Source organism: Phaseolus vulgaris, chromosome 1, assembly GCF_000499845.2.
Source record: "Phaseolus vulgaris cultivar G19833 chromosome 1, P. vulgaris v2.0, whole genome shotgun sequence".
Taxonomy (NCBI): Eukaryota; Viridiplantae; Streptophyta; class Magnoliopsida; order Fabales; family Fabaceae; genus Phaseolus; species Phaseolus vulgaris.
This window is the reverse complement of record NC_023759.2, coordinates 27,988,422-28,010,355: the sequence shown is the minus strand read 5'-3', so window position 1 is coordinate 28,010,355 and position 21,934 is coordinate 27,988,422.

The window sequence follows — 21,934 nt, the reverse complement described above, 5'->3', positions numbered from 1 at the left end:
ATGTTGTGCCCATGGAAGCCACTCATGTTCTTTTGGGAAGGCCTTGGCAATTTGATAGAAAAGTTTTACATGATGGCTTTACCAATAAACTATCTTTTGAATTCCATGGTCACAAGGTTACTTTAAAATCTCTCTCTCCAAGAGAAGTCCATGAGGACCAAGTTATCATGAAGAAAAAGAGGGAGAGTGAAAAAGATAAAAAAGATAAAAAAGATAAGAGTTCTAAGCCTACACTCCTTGTGTCTAGGCGTGACATTGAAAGGGAAATAGTGGCTCATCATCCTCTTTTTTTAGCCATCCCTAGAACTCTTAGAGTAGAATCACTTGTTGATAGTCCTCATTGCTTGGAAAATTTGGTAGAAGAGTTCCAAGATGTGTTTCAAGATCCTCCAAATGGACTTCCACCTTTGAGAGGGATTGAGCACCAAATTGATTTGATACCGGGCTCTTCTTTACCAAACCGTCTAGCATATAGGACCAATCCAAGTGAAACCAAGGAAATTCGCCAACAAGTTGAGGCTTTGATTGAGAAAGGGTGGGTGCAAGATAGCATGAGTCCTTGTGCTATGCCTATCATCTTAGTGCCAAAAAAGGATGGCACATGGCGAATGTGTTCGGATTGTAGGGCCATAAATAACATAACCATTAAGTATAGGCATCCCATACCTAGACTAGATGATTTGTTGGATGAATTACATGGTTCTAAAATCTTTTCAAAGATTGATCTTAAAAGCGGCTACAATCAAATCCGTATCAAACCGGGTGATGAATGGAAGACGGCTTTTAAGACCAACTTTGGTTTATATGAGTGGTTAGTTATGCCTTTTGGTTTAACTAATGCACCAAGTACCTTCATGCAACTCATGCATCATGTTCTTAGACCTTTCATTGGTAAGTTTGTTGTGGTTTACTTTGATGACATTCTTGATCCTGCCTGTTGACCGGAACGCTGGAAATTGCCTCGTCAAAGGATCGACGTGCGCAGCGCTTCTCACCTCCGTTCCTCTTCGGGATCTATCTCAAGAACCTGCAAAGAAACAACACGGCGCCGCTGCGGCCGATCGCACTCCAACGCTCAAGTCAGTGACGGTATCACCAAAAACTAAGAGAACTAGAACCGTGCAAATCCTCTCTCACAGTCAGCTCTAACTCGCAAGCGTAAAGTGTATGAACTGAACGTGCGTACCTCAGAAAGTTTGTTAAGAACTCTTATATACCTGGTGGCTTTCTCTCTCCTGGCAGTTACAGACTCGGACACGTGGCTCGCATCCAACTGTACACGTGCCATCATCTGGAGGCTCCCTGACTTGGCGCTGCTTCTACTCTTATTTTGGCTAAGTTACTTATGCATGGTACTGCCCAGTGCATAGCTAACTTAGGAGTGCGATCTCGACTGGAACTGGCGAGTTAGGGGCCTTCATACACCTTCCCCGTGGTCTCGCCGGCCGCCTTCATAATCTGCTTCTCCTTCATCTTCGGCGATGTGCTTGCTCTGGCGATCTCCAATGACTAGGTCGCCTGAATCTACATCTGGCGACTTCATCTTCAACCTGGCGATCGCCCATTCTGGTAAGCTGGAAATCGGAACACGCCAGCTTAACAACTGGCGACTACACGTACCCCCCGACTTCCTTCCCTTATGCCAACCTGGCACCTTGTCAACACGCCTACACTGTAGCAGGATGCCACGTCATCACACCCGACCACCAGGGCGGTACACAAGCCCCCCAGTCTTAAGCGAAGACTTGTCTAGCGAAAAGACTGAAAGAGCCTTCGTTAACACCGATCTACGTGGCCCTGACGCGGATTTCCAAGCGGTTGTACCTTCTGCTGCTCTGACGCCCCACCAAACCCCTCACTCATCGCTCGACACGTGGCTTCATCAACGGCTCTCTTCATTTGCCGTTTGCGCTCCCTAAACCCATTTCGAAAAAACCCTTAAACCCATTTCGCTTCACTGTTCCATCACTTTCTTCGTGCTTGCAAAACGCTCTAACTTCCTTCTGCGAAAACTCTCAACGCTCTTCAACGCTCGAGATCACCATCTTCCTCCATCGTCTTCCTGATCATCGAAAGGTAACTACTTTCCTTCATCTGCTGGTTTTCCTTGCATTTTCACCGACTTGCATCATCCTGTAACTGCTTGGTGCATACGCTGTGGGTTGTTTTTTCCATTTCTCCTTCTGCGTAACTTAGGGCTTTGTCGATCGTCGCAACGAACCTGCATTCGTTCGTCTTTCACCTTCCTTCTATGATCGAGTCAGCCTTCGTAACCCTCCTGATCATTTTTCCTTTCTTCTTCCTTTGCAGCTGCTATCATGACTCGCACCAAGATTACCCCGAACCCCCCTCCATCAGCACGAAACCTTCCTTCACAAGCACACGACTCAACACAAGTTCGTGGCGCTTCCTCTTCGCAGGCTGAGAGGCCTGCGTCTTCCCAATCTGCCCCGGCCCAGGCGACTCCATCTAACGCTGGAGGAGCCCCCGTTCCTCCGCCAGACTTCAAAACTTTATACCCCTGGGCTAACTCAACCCTTCTGAAAGAAACGTCCTCTGTGAACACTGCGGGAGCAGTCTTGCGGCTGACTAAGGGGGACGAGATTTACCAATCGTTTCACAAGGAGCACGACGAAAAGATGATGGTGCTGCCTTGCCCTGCCGACCTGCCCGTGTGTGCCGATGACAAAGTAAGCGCCAACGGGCCCTTCTGCTTTGTCTATACGACTCTGTTCAAGAAGGTTAGGCTCAGGTTCCCTCTCACCCGATTCGAGAGGGAACTTCTTACCGAGCTCAACATTGCGGCCGCCCAGCTCCACCCCAACAGCTGGGCGTTTGTTCGAGCTTTCCAAGTAACGTGCGCCCACCTGGGGTTGCCCGCGTCGGTGGACGTGTTTTTGTTCCTTTTCGAAGCCAAGCACCCAGGACACCGCCTGTGGGTCAGCTTGAATGCGATTGCTGGGAGATCCATCTTTACCATCTTCCAGCAATCGTACAAAGATTGGAAGGGGAAATTCGTCCAAGTACGTGCAAACGACAAGGACACCTCCCTTCTTGATGGCTTCCCCTTGTACTGGGTGGACAAGGGGAAAAAAGAGTCCAAGAGCTGCTTCAGGAGGCCCAGAAGTCCTGATAGCATAGGAGCATTGGACAGAGACCTTTGTCTCTTCTGGAAGAAGGTGGCGGACGCAAATATAACTTTCCTCACCACCTCCCTGATCAGCTTTGAATTCTACGAAGATCAGCTGGAATTTCAAATAGGTTAGGTCATTTGAACTATTGCTTTAATACTACTTCTGCTTAGCTGTTTCTGGGCATCTTGTGCGTTATGCGCAAGACTTTGGCTTTACCTTTTCTGCACATATCATCTGCTTTGCTGTTTACTACACTATGCACTTATCTGTTTTCCTTGAGTTAACCCACGCATCTCTGTCCCGTGCAGACAACATGTTGCCCAGGAACATGCTCGCCGAACTCAAGTCGCTCGCCCGAAACCACGGGTTGGCAACCGGTTCCCAAACGGTGCCCAACTCGGTGGTGGAGGCCGCCATTGTCCAAGGGCGATCACCACCCAAGGAGCCCGCTCAACGCAAAAAATTGGTCCTTAAGAGACCTAAAAGAAAAGCCCCTCAAGTCGTCCATGAGGAGGAAGAAGAGGACGACGAGGTCACCGAGGATGGCCTCGTTACGAAGAGGAAAAGGGTGGCACCATCTTCACCACCTGCCCCACCACCTCTTCCAAGCTCGACACCACCATCAACGCCTGCTCCTCCTCCACCCTCGCCAACACCACAGGCTCCTTCTTCACCAGTCCAAGCGGTTCCACTGGCCACTGCGCCACCTGCAGCTGAGGCCCAAGAGCCAAATTTCCTGGAGGACCCCCCGAGCGCCTCTACACCATATGTGTCAGCCGGAGGGGGTCCCCCTTCAAATGCCTCCGCTGCAGGAGATGTTCCAATCGGGGATGAGGTTGCTCACACCTCTCCAATTCTAATCACCGAATCCCCGATCCCGTCGCCACGCCAGGAAGCAAACACTGAAGATCCTGCTAAGGAAGGTGGCGACGAGAACCCACAACAAGCCCACCTGGCGCCTCTCCAAGCAGCAAACCTTCCCCTTGAGGTCACAAGGATGTGGGAACCTCTGACCGCCAAACTAAAAACCATAGCAGAGGATATCCCAGCGATTATAACCAGGGCTGTGGAAGGCTCAACCAGGAGGCTCCAAGACGACCTCTTCAACCTCAAAACCGAAAACAGCACTATGAAGATCGAGGTGGAGAAGTTGTCCTTCAGCCTGACGCTCGCAGAAATCGAACACTCCCGGGTGGAGGATGCAATGAACACCGAGCTCAGGCTGGCGCGCAAGGAGGCTACTGACCTTCGCCGCAAAGTTCACGATCTTGCCCAAGAGAAGGTCGAGCTGGAAAGCAAAATCGTGCCTCTTCGCGCCAAGGCGATCGACCTGGAGGCTCACATTCAAGCTGACGCCGCTAAGGTGCAAAAACTGGAGCAGAGGTCGATCGACCGAGAGAAACTACTTGGGCAAGTAGAAAAGGCGAGGGACGACGCCATGGCTGATCTCGTCGAGGCCAATAAAGAGAAGGGAAAGATGGCTGCTGAGTTGGCCCAAGCACAATCGGAATCCAAGAAGGTTACTGAAGACCTTCTCCAGGCTCAAGAGGCCAACGAACAACTTAAAAAACAGGTTGAAGAGCTGGAACAGCAGAACAAAGAGCTGAAAGAGCAAACCGAAGACCTCAAGAAGCGGAATGAGGAACTTCAGGGGCAAATCGAAGCACTCAAGCTGAATTCTGCTCAGATTCTGGCTGCTGGATTCGAAGCTGCGCGGGAACAATTCGCTTGCCTATTTCCCAATCTGGATCTCAGCCGGGTGTCGTTGAACAACGAAGTAGTAGATGGAAAGGTCGTTCCTGCTGAAGACTAACCAACTCCACCTCATCTGCTACTTTTATGATTTCCCTTGTATTATTCTATAAAATCTCCTGTATGTATGCCTTCAACAAATACTTATCTCAATGACAAAGTTTAGGTATTCACTTTCTTGACTTCTTTAAGCGCTTTACCTTCTTTGCATGTTTAACTTTGTCGGATTTAACTTAACGATATTTGCAAACACAACCTTCTGACTTAACCGCTTCGAACCACTTCAAACTTAAGTAATAATCACTTTAACCAACTTGTACTCTTAAAGCAACTAACCTTATCACGAAAATACCCTTCAAGCAACGAACTGTAACTCAATTATTGGCTCAAATGACGTCCCACTCGACCTGCTTCCTCAAACAAGTCTTTCAGCCTTCTCGCCGTGTTTGAACTTTTCCCGATCGCCAAGAACTCTTGGTACCATTAGCTTTTCCTAGCCTCATGCTTTGGCAATCGTTTTTTCGCATGGGGCAGAGACGCCTTTAGGGATCTCTTTCTACCCTCCTGGACTTCAGAACAAAGACCGGCTGACTAGTCGTTCTCTTCGAACCTACCTTAGCCACCTTCCATACTTCTTCCACCCTCTGCGCCATACCTGAACTCGTTCGAGACGAGAAGGATTTTATCTTGCCTAAACTCGCATGTAAGCGAGAAGGTCTTAACTCGCCTGAACTCGCTCAACGGCGAGAAGGACTTTATCTGGTGCCTCAACTTGCCCAGGGTGTACATCTCCTCCCCCCTGGATGCACTGAGGACCTTTTCTTTCTCTCGCCTGCACTCGCTCGACGGCGAGGAGGTCTTTAACTGGCCTTAGCTCGCACAACGGCGAGAAGGACTTTATCTGGTGCCTCAACTTGCCCAGGGTGTACATCTCCTCCCCCCTGGATGCACTGAGGACCTTTTCTTTCTCTCGCCTGCACTCGCTCGACGGCGAGGAGGTCTTTAACTTGCCTCTACATTGCCCCAGGGGTTCCATCTTCTCGCCCCCAGAAACATGGATGACTTTTTACTCTTTCTCGCCTGCACTCGCTCGACGGCGAGGAGGTCTTTTACTTGCCTCAGGACGCGCGAGGGCGTTGAGGTCTTTCATCTGGTGCCTCCGATCGCCGAAAAACGATGAGGACTTTAAAACTTAACTGGTGCCTCCAATCGCCGAAAAACGATGAGGACTTAAAACTTAACTGGTGCCTCCAATCGCCGAAAAACGATGAGGACTTAAAACTTAACTGGTGCCTCCAATCGCCGAAAAACGATGAGGACTTAAAACTTTTAGAAAGCATGTCTTTCTCGCCTTAAATCACGTACAAGCGACAAGGTTTTTCTTCAAAAACTCTTGGAAAGAAGCAAACATGCAATCTGAGGACGCCTTATACTTCAAAAACTCTTCTTTATTGGGTGGCCTCATTAAAACCCTCCTTGGGGAAAAAGAGTGCCCCCTTGAAACTGTTTTAACAGAGATATTGTAATATAACACTTGTGTTTGTCTTTACTTACAAAGCTCTTAACTATAGTACAACTTCAGGTGTGTGGCATTCCAGGTGCGAGGGATCGCCCCTCCTTCCAGCGTCTCTAAGCGGTAGGCCCCGTTTCCGAGCGCCTCGGTTATTCTGAATGGTCCAGTCCACTTGGGCGACAGCTTATTCTCCATCTCGTACTGGTGGGCCTTCCTCATCACCAAGTCGCCCTCTCTAAACTGCCTTGGCATCACCTTTGAGTTGTATCTTCGTTCAACCCTTCTCTTCACGGCCTCAGCCTTCAACCTCGCCTCTTCCCTGACCTCATCCAGCAGATCCAGGTTTAGCCTTCTCTCTTCATTCGAGTCTTCCTCTACGAAGTTCTGGAATCTCGGCGAGCTCTCCTGGATCTCCACTGGAATCATGGCATCACACCCATAGACCAAGCTGAACGGGGTCTCGTGGGTTCCTGACTGCTCGGTGGTGTGGTACGCCCAGACTATACGGGGCACCTCCTCAGCCCAACTTCCCTTGGCTTTCTCAAGCCTTCTCTTCAAACCTCTCAACAACACCCGATTAGCTGACTCCACTTGGCCATTTGTCTGAGGGTGCTCGACGGATGCAAACACTTGTTGAATTCCCACCCCTTCGCAAAGCTTCTTCAACAGGTGGCTTGCAAACTGTGTCCCATTATCTGACACCAAGCGCTTAGGCACTCCAAACCGGCACACGATGTTCTTCCATACAAAACCTTCGATCTTGTGTGCGGTGATCTGGGCCACTGGTTCTGCTTCAATCCACTTGGTGAAATACTCAATCGCCACCACCAAGTACTTCATTTGCCTGATCGCCAGCGGGAAAGGTCCCAGGATGTCGATTCCCCAAGTATGAAACGGCCAAGGGCTATAGATCGACTTCAACTCCTCGGGAGGTGCCTTATGCCAATCGGCGTGCTGCTGGCATTGTTTACAACATTGGGCATATTTCTTGCAATCTTCTCTCATGGATGGCCAGTAGTAGCCTGCACGGAGAGTCCTCGCGGCCAGAGCTCGACCCCCGACGTGGCTTCCGCATATCCCTTCGTGGAGCTCTGCCATGATTCTCGTGCACTTCTCGCCGTGTATACATTCCAGGAGCGGGTGAGTGAACCCAAACCTGTACAGATCGCCGTCAATCAACGTATACTTGCTGGAATTTTTCTTTACCTTCCTAGCTTCTGTCGGATCCAGCGGGAGGAGGCCATCTTCCAGGCACCGTTTGTATTGCGTTATCCAAGTGTCTGGCTCATGGGCGGCGCAGACCTTCATCACATCCACCTTCTCTCCTTGACATGCTCTAACTCTCGGCGATCTCAGAGTTTCTTGCGTCAAGGACTTATGGCTTCTCGCTGCTCTCTCCGTCGACTTGCTTATTTGAAGGACCAGGTGATCTGCTACAAATGCCCTTGGCGTCTTCAGAGTTTCTTGAATCACCGTCCTCTGCCTACCCCCCTTGCCTGAGCTGGCGAGCTTGGCAAGCAGGTCAGCTCGGGCATTCTGCTCTCGGGGCACATGCACTACTTCAAAAGAGGCAAAGGAACTCTTCAATTCCTGCACATACGCCAAGTAAGCCGCCATTTGTGGATCTTTAGCCTGGAACTCGCCGGTTACTTGCCCTGTGACTAGCAGCGAGTCACTCTTAGCCATCAGCACCCTAGCCCCCATCTCCTTGGCCAGCAAAATCCCGGCGATCAGCGCCTCATACTCTGCTTGATTGTTGCTGGCTTTGAAGGCAACCTCAAAGATTGTTCAATCAGCACGCCGTTGGGTCCTTCCAATATGACCCCAGCACCGCTGCCCTGCTGGTTCGACGATCCATCCACCGAAAGTACCCAACGGAAATCGTCTCCTTCAACCCGCGTCGCCTCTGATGAGAGCTCAACCACAAAATCTGCAAAGACTTGCCCCTCGATCGGGCCTCGGGGCTCGTACTTAATATCAAACTCTGACAACTCTACGGCCCACTTCACCATCCTTCCCGCAACATCGGGTTTCTTCAAGACCTTCTGGATGGGCAGGTCAGTCATCACCAGTATTGTGAAACTGTGGAAGTAGTGGCGCAACCTCCTCGCCGAAAACACCACAGCCAGCGCAGCCTTCTCCAGGGCCTGATATCTCGTTTCTGGGCCTGCCAACACCTTGCTCACGAAATAAATAGGCTTCTGAGCCTGATCTTGATCCTGGGCGAGCACCGCACTCACCGCCCTCTCAGTCACAGCGAAATACAACCTGAGAGGGATTCCCACCAGCGGTTTGCACAGAACCGGCGGGCTCGCCAGATACCCCTTCAGTTTGACGAAAGCTTCTTCGCACTCTTTCGTCCAAGCAAACTTATTATTGTGCCGCAGACATTGAAAATAGGGAGGCCCCTTTTCTCCGCTAGCTGACACGAAGCGAGATAGGGCTGCCATCCGACCTGTTAGCTGCTGGACTTCTTTCACCGTAGCCGGGCTTCTCATCGCCAAGATGGCGGCGCACTTGTCTGGGTTAGCTTCTATTCCCCTTTCAGTCAAGAGAAAACCCAAAATTTTCCAGCCTCCACGCCGAAATGCATTTCTCCGGGTTGAGCTTTAACTTAAACTTGGCGATCGTCGTGAACAATTCTTCCAAGTCTGCCACGTGCTTGCTTTTTTCCTGCGAGGTCACGACCATGTCATCGACGTAGGCTTGCACGTTCCTTCCCAACATTGGTGCAAGTACTCGATCCATCAGCCTCTGGTACGTGGCCCCCGCGTTCTTCAGCCCAAACGGCATCACCTTATAGCAGTAGCACGACCTCTCCGTCATGAAGGCTGTTTTTTCTTCATCCATGGGATGCATCTTGATCTGATTATAGCCCGAGAAGGCATCCAGGAAACTCAGCAGCTTGCACCCTGCAGCACTATCAACCAGGGCATCAATGCTTGGTAAAGGATACGAATCCTTTGGGCAAGCTTTGTTCAGATCGGTGAAATCGACGCACATGCGCCATTTCCCGTTATTCTTCTTCACCAGTACGACATTTGCCAACCATTCAGGGTACTGGACTTCCCTGATGTGGCCTGCAGCGAGGAGTTTCTGTGTTTCGTCCCTGATCGCCTGCCTCCTCTCCTCGTTGAATTTTCTTCTCCTTTGTCGCACCGGTCTCACCTTGTTGTCCATCGCCAGATGATGGCACAAGAAGTCGGGATCAATCCCGGGCATCTCCGAAGCGGACCATGCAAACGCATCCAGATGTCGCTCAATCACCTTGGCGATCTGGTCCTGGAGATCGACCTCCAGAGATCTTCCCAGCTTGAAGACCTTCCTCCGATCTCCTTCTCGAGCCACTGCTCGACAGGTTTAGGCCTGGATTCTCTGGCGATCACCGCCCTGGCGATTCCTTGTTCCCTCGCTTCCTCGGGGCGATTCCGCGCCTCTTCCTCCTCCAGGCCAGCATTCCTTTCCCCTAGCTCAACGTTTACCATCTCTACATCCCTTCCGGCGGCCTCCTCTGTTACGGCGGTCTGGGCTTCGCACCGGGAGGTGGGGTGGTTTGTTACATAGCTCACTGATCTTTTGTTTTTCAGGCTATTCTCGTAGCACCTTTTAGCTTCTTTCTGATCAGACTTAATCGTGATCACCACCCTTCCATGGACGGCAGCTTCACCTTCATGTGCCGAGTCGACGGAATGGCACCTATCCTGTTAAGAGTGGGCCTTCCCAACAGGATGTTATATGCTGAAGGGGCGTTTACGATGAGGTACTTCATTTTCTCCGTCCTCGACCCAGCCTCATCTGTAAACGTGGTTCTCAGCTCAATGTACCCCCTGACCTCCACTGGTCACCAGCGAACCATATAAGCACCCTCCATAGGGCCTTAGCTGGTCAAGGGGCAATTCCAGCTGCGTGAAAGTCGGCCAGAACATCACGTCTGCCGAGCTTCCTTGGTCCACCAGAACTCTGTGGACCTTCCTCCCTGCTGTAACCAACGAAATAACTATGGGATCGTTGTCATGAGGCACAACGTCCCGAAGATCCTGCTTTGTGAACGTAATGTCCACTTTCGGTGAGTGATCTTCAAACATGTCCACTGTCATCACCGATCGCGCATACTTTTTCCTCTGCGATGCGGTGCATCCACCACCTGAGAAACCCCCTGCAATGGTGTGGATCTCCCCGTGGATAGGCATCTCGTGTGCTGGGCTTCTCCACCTGCTGGCTGGGAACTCGACGCTCCCCCCGTCCTCCTATCCAGCAGATAGTCGTTTAGGAACCCGCTCTTAACCAGATCGTCGAGTTGATATCCAAAGACAAACACGAGTCCAGGGTGTGGCCAAAACATGGTGGAATTCGCACCAGGCGTCCGGCTTCGACCCCAGCACCTTGTCGCCCACCTTCTCAGGGCCTCAACCTAGCAGATATGTTAGGGATAGCGATCAGGTCCGCTAGTCCCATGACAAATTTGTGCTTAGGCGGGCGATTGTATTCCCGGCGTGCTGGTTGCTGGGTGCTGGTTGTTGGCGCGCTTGGCTTCTTCCCTTGTTTCTCCTGTCGTAAGGATGGCGAGTCCTCTGGTCTTTTCTGGCCGCCACCGCCGTTTCCAGCACCCTCTGCGGCTGGATTCTGGTCTGGGCGCGTGGCCTGGCGGGAGCCACGCTGCCCTCTTTCGGCGACTTCACTTTCGTCGTGATGTGGGCCACCGCAAGTCGCCTAACTTCAGCAAACGTCGCTGGATGAGCCCTGATCAAGGCCTCGCAGAATGGCCCCGGCTGCACGCCCTTCTTGAAGGCATAGACCAGCATTTCTTCATCCTTGGCCGGCGATCTGACCATCTGCGCTCCAAAGCGACTGAGGTAGTCTCTGAGGGACTCCCCATGGTATTGCCTTATATCAAACAGATCATAAGACACCCTGGGCGGTGCCTTATTCACAATGTACTGCTCGACAAAGATTTTCGAGAACTGTTGAAAATTGGTTATGTGGCCGTTAGGCAGGCTCACAAACCACTCCATCGCCGTTCCCTGGAGCGTACTCACGAACATCTTGCAGTAGACGGCGTCTGACCCTCCCGACAGCATCATCTGCGTGTGGAACGTGGTCAGATGAGCCTCTGGATCCTCCACGCCGGTAAAGACAGCCTTAACCGGAACCACGCTCGTGGGAATAGGCGTGTCGGTGATCGCCTGAACAAAAGGCATTGGGAAAACACGAGGTGGCGTGGACGGCGCCACCTCTTCAGCAGAAGAACGTCCTTGCTGCTCCTGAAGAGCTCGACGCAGCTCCTCAGTCACCTTGCTGAGCTCCTCGTTCCTGGCGCAGAGGCGACCAGGTCCTCATGTATCCTCGCCTGCTCTACGCGCGAGGCTTCCACAGTTGCCTGCAACGAGCGCATCATCTCTGCCATCTGCGCCATGGTCATGGCGGTGTCGCCCTCAGCAGCGACAGGCGCCACGGGACTGGAACGATTGCTTCTCATTTTTCTCATTAACTTCAGCGAATCACAGGAATGCAGCAAACCACACTTCAGTCTCGATCGAAACAGCGATCAATCGGAGAAAATAGTGCGAAACGGTGCAAGAAAACTCAAGAACACCGTAAGCCTTCAAAGAAAATCACAACTTCGCCAGAAACCACCGCTTCCCCGCGAACAACCAAACAACAAAGAACTCGAACTTCCACAAACAGATACGCGTAAGCAGCAGAAAACCTTACTCCACCGATCGAAAAGCCAAACGAACGGTTCTAAAACGCCAAACTCACCGAACGAAACTCAAGAAGACCGTGAACGACGGTTGCACCCAGCACGCAACCGCGCCAGAAAACTTCCGGGAAACTTCCAAGAACTCACGCTGTGGATGGGAGGCAAGTTTTTACACCGGCCCCACGGTGGGCGCCTGATGATCCTGCCTGTTGACCGGAACGCTGGAAACTGCCTCGTCAGAGGATCGACGTGCGCACCGCTTCTCACCTCCGTTCCTTTTCGGGATCTATCTCAAGAACCTGCAAAGAAACAACACGGCGCCGCTGCGGCCGATCGCACTCCAACGCTCAAGTCAGTGACGGTATCACCAAAAACTAAGAGAACTGGAACCGTGCAAATCCTCTCTCACAGTCAGCTCTAACTCGCAAGCGTAAAGTGTATGAACTGAACGTGCGTACCTCAGAAAGTTTGTTAAGAACTCTTATATACCTGGTGGCTTTCTCTCTCCTTGCAGTTACAGACTTGGACACGTGGCTCGCATCCAACTGTACACGTGCCATCATCTGGAGGCTCCCCGACTTGGCGCTGCTTCTACTCTTCATTTTGGCTAAGTTACTTATGCATGGTACTGCCCAGTGCATAGCTAACTTAGGAGTGCGATCTCGACTGGAACTGGCGAGTTAGGGGCCTTCATACACCTTCCCTATGGTCTCGCCGGCCGCCTTCGTAACCTGCTTCTCCTTCATCTTCGGCGATGTGCTTGTTCTGGCGATCTCCACTGCTTTGGTCGCCTGGGTCTACATCTGGCGACTTCATCTTCAACCTGGCGATCGCTCCATTCTAGTAAGCTGGAATCGGAACACGCCAGCTTATCAACTGGCGACTACACGTGCCCCCCGACTTCCTTCCTTCTGCCAACCTGGCCCTTGTCAACACGTCTACACTGTAGCAGGATGCCACGTCATCACACCCGAACACCAGGGCGGTACACGCCCCATACTCTACATTGATTCAAGAAGAACTTCATGAAAATGCCATCATTTGGTATCATGAGCTTTGGTTCTTCAAGATGAGTAGCTCTTGGTCTTTTCAATTTTAGTTCTTCTTTATTTCATATTGTCATTTAATTTCCATACTTGTCTTGCTGTTTTTTACATTTTAATTTGTTTGGTGTGCTTTGTGGAAGATCCAACCGAAGCACTCTTGTTCAATTGATCTTGAACAAGTTCTTGTGCAATTTGTGATAGGATTCCATACACCTTTGAGTTGCTATTTTCTTTTAGGCTTTTGAGTCTTTATTGCTTTCATTATTTGGTTCATATTATGCTTTGAGTCTTTAATTTTCTGAATCTATACATGTTTTGTCAAGTCATGTTCATCCATATTGTCAACAATTCATAGTAGTCCTTTTATTTGGCTTAATTGTTTCTTGATTTTTGGTCTCTTTATTTGCTTGAATCTGCTGTTCTTTGCTCCTTTGGTGCCTTTTTAATTTTTAGTTTGAGTTCATATTGTGTTTAGATTCTACACAATTCTATTTCACAAATTTCCATTGTGTCTAAACTTTGGTATCTTGCTGTTTTTGTTTCCAGTTTTCAGTTTCCCCTGTTTTCACCTTCTCTGTTTTGGCTGTTTTAACCCAGAAAAATATTTCCACCCATAGGAAAATTTTGATTCTCTGGAAAATGCAAGTTTAAAGTGTTATAGAAAGGACAAAAAAAGAATTAGGTCAAAAGAAGCAACAGAAAAAAAATGATAAATCTTTTAAGATCAGAGTGCAAATCTGAAGCGCTCCAGCTCGCATAACCGAACACCAATTTTGAAAATTTATTAAAAAAAAATGGTGCATCCGTTTTGAGTGATTCCAAAGCCAGATTTTAGATAAGATCCTGAATATCTTGCATAACAAATTTCAGAGCCAAATTCTAAAAATACATCTCAGCATCAATCGGGGAGCAAACACGTTTCTGGCCCACAACATTTTCCAGTGATGCTGTTTTTTTTTATTTGGTCATCTAATCTAGTGCTTTTCTTTAGGAATTCTTTTGTGTGCCAACCTTTAATTGAGTACCTTTTATTTGTTTGCTTTAATTTCTTGACTCTCTTTCTAGTTGTCATAATCTAAATCCTTTTGGTGGTACTGTTTTATTCAATTAAATTTGTTTCTTGCTTTTGTTCTTTGACCTCTAATTTGGGTGCTGGATTTTACTCTCTTTTGGTGCTTATGTGAAGGGCAACTTGATTTGGTTAAGGTTTAGTCCCTTGATAGGTGCTGGAAATTGAAGAATTAAGACCATCATTCTAAGGAGAAGACAAAGCCAAAGCCGAAACAAGCATTCTTGAAAAACACTACAAATGTACCGTCCCGTATCAGGGCGTTGACTAAGTCAAGGTCAAAGTCAACGACTGGAGGGTCAAAGTCAGCTCAAGGTGTCGCCCAGGTGTAGGGACGCCAAGAGGAAGCGTCGCCAAGGCAGGACAAGGTGTCGCCTCGGTGAAGGCGTCTCCTAGGTAGAGGCGTCGCCTAGGTGAAGGCGTCGCCTCGGTGAAGGCGTGTCCAGGTGAAGGCGTCGCCTAGGTGAAGGCGTCGCCCAGGTGAGGGCGTCGCCAGATCGAACAGTGTAAAAGCGAGGCAATCACGGTGTGGTTCCCCGATACCCATGGGTAGGAAAAACCATGGAGGGAGCGACGCCGTGTGAAGGCCTCAGGTCCCGATATCTCGGGAAAGTGATAAAGAGAAGGAAAAGGTGGCTTCAAGGCCATAATGATAGTACCAGTGAAGGGCAGCCTGACTCGCGAAGTACCCCTGCTGCCCCAGAGACGCCTTCAGGACAGATACGACCCAAGAGGAAGGTCACGCCCAGGATAACCGGGTGCAGGGTGTGAGAGGAAGGCAGATACGCTCTCAGAGTAAGTGGCTAGATACTTGGGGGGCATGAGTTGGCACCCAAAAAGCCACCCCTAGCGCAGTAGCACTCCCAAGCAGGAGGACCCACACGTAGAAACGTCCCCAGATGGGCAGAAACACCCCCAGATGGGGTCAAGGCGTCGTGAGGCCCTCCACGTGTATGACAGCAATGCCGGAATGGAAACACCCTCTAGTCAGGTGCCAGGTAATTAAAGATATTCAACACAGTTTCCCTTTTTGGCATTCAGGTACTATTATGGCTCCCAAGCGTTTCAACGTCTTAAATGCGCTACGTTTCATAATTAAGCGCTTTAATGAGCGCGTTACGTTTGAGTTTAAAAGCGCTTTAAGGCGCTTTAAATGCTGGGGGGCAGTTTAAATAGCGCTGGGAATGTCGGAAAGAGGGTTGGAACCTTTGGCAAATTTACGAGAAACTCTCTGGTTGCTTGCCCGTGCTTTAGGATTACGTACAAGTGACTGGAGAATATTTTTGCCTGAAGGGGACAACACACACACATATACACAGTTCTTTTACCACCCTTCAGAGTGCCACACGCGGTGCTCAGATACGTGGGTGGACAGTTTTTGGTGTTTCTTGCTGGCTGACTTGAGCGTCGGAGTGCAAACGGCCGCTAGGGCGCCACTCTGCCCTCTTTTTGCAGGAAATTTGCAGGCATTCAGTGGGAAGGAGTCCTTAGCTGACGATTGAGGCCACGCACGAAGACGTCCCGGTCAACCGGACGGAACATTTGGCGCCCACCGTGGGGCCGATATAAAACATCAGTCCCATCACACAAGTTCGTGAAAATCTACCAGGTTACGGTAGTGCTGAAGGAGGTTGGAGTGACAATGGCCCCCACCAAACGAAGATCAGCGCGCGCAGCCCCCGCAGACCTATCCATGCAGCAGGTCCTGGAAATAATGAGGGGGTTGCAGCAGGACATGGCGGATTCGAAGATGGAGCAGGAGCGCATGCAGGCAGATCTTGACGCCTCGCAAAGCGCAACGAAGAGCTCCACCGTGTGAATGAGGAGTTGCGCCAGGGCCTGAGAAACGATAGGAGGCGGCCTGGGCATGATGAGATGGAGAATCACTCCCCACCAAGGGAGTTTTCCACTCCGTTCTCACAAGAGATCCTAGACGCAGCAATCCCGAACACGTTCGCAGGACCCAAGGCAATTTTCACTGGGATGGAGGTCCCGGAGACGCACCTCGCGGCGTTCCACACGCAGATGGTCCTGATAGGCGGCTCTGATGCCGCCAAGTGCAAGCTCTTCATGAGCACCCTGACCGGGATGGCTATGGACTGGTTCATCAGCCTTCCCGAGAGCCATATCACGTCTTTCCGCCAATTGTCGCGGTTATTCAGAGAACAGTATTTGGCCAACAAGGCCCCGCCGCCAGTCTCCTACGACCTGTTTGACGTGAAGCAGTATCAGGGGGAGACCCTGAAGGAGTATATCAATCGCTTCGGGGCCCAGGTCGTGAAGGTTGGTACAAACGAGGAGCCCATGATCGTGTACGCATTTGTGAAAGGCGTATGCCCAGGGCCCTTTGGAGAATCTATTATCCGCAATCGCCCTAGGACTTTCGCAGAATTACGGCGCAGGGCGGTGGAGCATATCGCTTCGGAAGGGGAGGTATGTGTGAAGCGCACTAGTACCGTGCCCTCACGCCCAAGGGGACCGGTGCGAGTTCAACCCGTCAGAGTCAATGAGACCACGACGGGGAGAAAGAAGCCAGAGGCGAGACGCCCCTACGAGGCCAGAAAGCCCCAGCCTCAGGGCCCAGCAGGAGGCAAACGCCCCACCAGAGAAAGAGCAAGACCGGCGAGGTACAACTTCGTAGTCGAGTTGAAGGATTTGATCGCCGTGCCCAACATAGCCGAGAGGCTGAGGCGACCGGCGAAGACCGACGAGGTGCTGGGGCCCCGTAAAGACTCTTGGTGCGAATTTCACGAGGCTTTCGGGCACCAAATTGATAATTGCCTGTCGTTGGGCTACCAGCTAGATGAGCTGGTGAGGACTGGGTTTTTGAAAGATTATGTCGCAGAGTCCACCACGACCGTCACCCTGCTGTCGCCGGCGGATGAGCCAGCGCACGAGATGCCTGTGCTTGGCGAGGTCCACACCATTGCTGGAGGTTTTTCCGGCGGAGGACCCACCGCCTCCCAGCGGAAGAAATACGCGAGGGGGGTAAATTCAATCGAAGAGAGGCTCTCGGGGGAGCCCTGGGAGTCAGATATTGTGTTCACAAGAAGGGATCTCCGAGATGTGGTGCCCCATGACAACGATCCCGTTGTCATCTCGGTCGTCACGGCTGGAAGAAAGGTCCACCGAGTGCTTGTTGATCAGGGAAGCTCGGCAGACGTCATGTTTTTGTCGACTTTTAATAAGTTACGGCTGTCCCCCGATCTTCTGAGCCCCTATACGGGATGTTTGTATGGGTTCGGGGATAACCAGATAGAGGTCCGGGGGTACCTGGAGTTGAGGACTACGTTCACAGACGGAGAGGCCTCCCGAACTGAGAGCATTCGGTACCTCGTCGTTAACGCCAATTCTGCCTATAACATTTTGCTGGGCAGACCGGTGCTAAACCGTCTGAGTGCAATATCCTCCACCCGGCACATGAAGATGAAGCTACCGGACCTCAGTGGCCGGGTGATAGTCATCAGATCAGACCAAGAGGAGGCAAGAAAATGCTACGAAAACAGCCTGAAGACGAAGAGAGGCGTTTTCATGGTGTACGAGCGTCCACCGAGCGCGGACGCAACGATGATCGAGGCGACGCCCGCTGGGCAGACCCCCGAAGAGGCCATAGCAAAAAGGGCGACACCCGAAGCCGATGCGCCAATGGAGGAAGCGCACGTGGAGGAGGCGGCGCCCGTAGAAGAAGCGGCGCCCGCCGATGATGATAATAGGAAGCAACCCGCGACCAACATCCTAGAGAGGGAGATTGGCGGCAAAGCTTTCAAGTTAGGAAGCTCGCTAAACCCAGAAGAACGGGAAGGGGTGGCGGAAGTGATTTCGCGCCACATGGATGCCTTCGCGTGGTCCGCCTCGGACATGCCGGGCATCGACCCCGATTTTCTGTGCCACCACCTCAGCATGGACGCCACGGTTCGCCCCGTGTGTCAGAGAAGGAGGAAATTCAATGAGGAGCGACAACAGGTGGTGAAAGACGAAACGCAGAAGCTGCTGAGTGCTGGCCACATTAGGGAGATTCAGTACCCTGAGTGGCTCGCCAATGTCGTTCTGGTGAAGAAGGCAAACGGGAAATGGAGAATGTGCGTTGACTTCACGGACCTGAATAAGGCGTGCCCGAAGGATTCCTATCCGCTGCCCAGCATTGACGCCCTAGTAGACAGCGCGTCTGGCAGCAAAGTGTTAAGCTTCCTGGACGCCTTCTCAGGTTATAACCAAATCAAGATGCACCCCAGGGACGAGAGCAAAACTGCGTTCATGACTGAAACATGCAGTTATTGCTATAAGGTGATGCCTTTCGGACTCAAAAATGCGGGCGCCACGTACCAGAGGTTAATGGATAAGGTCTTGGCGCCAATGCTCGGGCGCCAGTGCCTCAAGAGAAACAGTCGCTTTGCATGGACTGAGGAATGCGAAGCGGCTTTCGTTAAACTGAAGGAGTACCTGGCGATGCCTCCGGTTCTCTGCAAACCGGTAACGGGCGTGCCCCTCCGTTTGTATTTTACTGTAACAGATAGGGCCATCAGTTCTGTGTTGGTACAAGAGCAGAGCCAGAGTCAGAAGCCCATCTACTTTGTAAGCAAAGCCTTACAGGAAGCCGAGACAAGGTACCAGGCGCTGGAGAAGGCGGCACTGGGGGTAGTGTTCTCGGCTAGGAGGCTCCGTCATTACTTTCACAGTTTCACGGTGGTGGTAATGACCAACCTCCCCATACAGAAGGTGCTGCAGAAGCCCGATGTGGCAGGGCGAATGGTACGCTGGGCTGTGGAACTGTCGGAATTCGACATACAGTACGAGCCTAGAGGATCCATTAAGGGGCAGGTGTATGCGGATTTTGTAGCAGAACTTTCGCCCGGAGGTGAGCAAGAAGTGGAAGCGGGTTCACAGTGGCTGCTCTCGGTCGATGGTTCCTCAAACCAGCAAGGGAGTGGTGCGGGAATAGTGCTGGAAGGACCCGACGGCATACTAATCGAGCAGGCCTTGCGTTTTGCCTTCAAGGCAAGTAACAACCAAGCAGAATACGAAGCCTTGATTGCAGGAATGCTCTTGGCCAAAGAGATGGGCGCACAGAACCTCCTGGTGAAGAGCGACTCCCAGTTGGTCACGGGGCAGGTGTCGGGTGGGTTCCAGGCGAAGGACCCATAGATGGCGGCGTATCTCAAATACGTCCAGTTGTTGAGAGGGGCGTTCAACGCTCTTGAGTTGATACACGTCCCGAGGGAGCAGAATGCCAGAGCTGACCTGCTTGCAAAGCTGGCCAGCTCAGGCAAGGGGGGTAGACAGAGGACAGTGATCCAGGAGACCCTCAAAGCTCCGCGTCGATTCGTGGAAGACAACAGAGTGGATGTCCTCCAGATTTATGCATCAAGGGGAAGGCCGAGGAGTCATTCCTCATTAACCCAAGATACGCAGAGGGCGCCCCGCATCAGTATGTACGCGGGTGTGTCTGAGGAAGAGCAGATGCAGGTTTGTGTCCTGTCCACGGAAGACACCTGGATGACGCCCTATAAACGGTACCTGGCGGATGGGGCCCTTCCAGTGGACCCTGAAGAGGGTAAGAAAATCAAAAGGAACGCCGTAAGATATACCTTGGTAGATGGGGTGTTGTTCAGGCACGGTTTCACTCACCCTATCCTAACATGCGTCAGTGGCGATGAGTGCACCAGGATAATGGCAGAGCTACACGAAGGCATCTGCGGGAGCCATGTAGGAGGAAGATCCTTAGCCTCCAAGGTAATACGCGCAGGGTTCTTCTGGCCAACAGTGAAAGAAGATTGCACACGGCACGCCCAACGGTGTAGGCATTGCCAAAAGCATGCCGACTGGCACAAGGCGCCGCCTGAAGAGTTGCGGTCCATATACAGCCCGTGGCCTTTCCACACATGGGGTATTGACATCCTGGGCCCTTTCCCACTGGCAATCAGGCAGATGAAGTATCTGATTGTGGCCATCGAATACTTCACTAAGTGGATAGAGGCAGAACCCGTGGCACAAATCACTGCGCATAAGGTACAGCATTTTGTGTGGAGAAACATCGTGTGTCGCTTTGGCGTACCCAGGCGCCTGATATCTGACAACGGGACCCAGTTCGCCAGTCAGCAGTTGAGAAATCTGTGCGCTGAAGTGGGAATCAAGCAAGTGTTCGCGTCGGTCGAACACCCCCAGACCAATGGACAAGTAGAGTCAGCAAACAGAGTTCTGCTGAGGGGGTTAAAAAGAAGGTTAGAGAAGGCCAAAGGGGCGTGGGCGGAAGAGGTGCCAAGGATTGTGTGGGCATACCACACCACGCCCCAATCCTCTACTATGGAGACGCCGTTCAGTTTGGTGTACGGGTCGGACGCGATGATTCCAGTAGAAATACACGAAAGCTCACCGCGTTTTCAAAACTTTGTGGTGGAGGAGTCTAACGAGGAGAGACGAGTAAACCTAGATCTACTAGAAGAGGCCCGGGAAGAAGCCAGAATAAAAGCAGAAGCGATGAAGAGAAGAGTAGAGCGGCAATATAGCTCTAAAGTAAAGCCACGACAGTTTCAGGTGGGCGACCTGGTGATGAGGAAAGCTCACCCGTACGAGTTGGAGAATAAGCTGTCTCCCAAGTGGACCGGGCCCTTCAGAGTTACTGAGGCTAAGGGCAACGGTTCGTACAACCTGGAGACTTTAGATGGGGGCCCTATCCCGCGCAGTTGGAATGCAACCAACTTAAAATTTTATTTCAGTTGATTTATGTAAGCAGCATGTAACAGTTTAGTTGAAGGGGACGCTCTTTTTCCCCTTTTGGGGGTTTTTTAATGAGGTCACCCTAATGAATGGAATAACCAGTTGAGAAAAAGAAGTGCTTTGGTTTTCAGCCATTATTTTCCCTTGTTAGAAGTAATGTGAGGCGTCGCCTAGGCCTTGGCGTCGCCCAGAGAAGGCGTCGCCTAAGTAAAAGCATGCATCGTTGGCAGAACGAGACGAAAGGAAGTCGCGCGGTGTATGAGGCATATGAAAGGTAAAGTGGCATTGTAAAGAGTTATGATATTGGAAAATTGTTGTTACAAGCAATGTTCAGTACAAAATGCAAAAACACAAACAAGCCACTTCTCAGCGCTCATCAGAGTCATCACTGGAGGAAGGCGAAGCCCCTTTCCCAGCCCGCAGCGCTCGAGTAAGTCGTGTCCTCTTTTCTTGGCTTATTTTCGAACCTGCACAAAGGGAACAGATGTATTAGAGACACAGTGAAGAAAGACAGGCACATTTAGAAAGTAACGAAGGCCGAAGTTGCCTAAGGCAGTGGTTCTTACTTATGTACTTCTCAAGAGTCCTAGCGTTGAACTCCAAGCTGATCACCGTAGCAGAGTCAAAACCTCCCGCCTCAGCAAGAATCCGGCAAGCTATTTGATCACTTGGAGCCAGATTCTTGAGGGGTTTGGCTTTGAGGACCTTTTCCTCTCTCACCCAGTACAACGGAAACCCATCGAGGGCGTCGGGAACAAGATCAGTACAGCAGATCTTGAAGAACCGGCCTTTCCACCCCGTGAACGAGCTTTGGAAGGGCGTGAAGAGAACTCTTCCGGGTACATTGCTGAGAGTTACCCAGAGGTTGTGTCTCTGTCTCTTCACCTCAAAAAAGTGGAGAAAGAGGTCAACCGAGGGTGCACAACCCAGAAACCCAAAGAGGACATCGAAGGCCTTGACAAAGGCCCAGCTGTTGGGGTATAGCTGGGCTGGAGCCACGTTGAT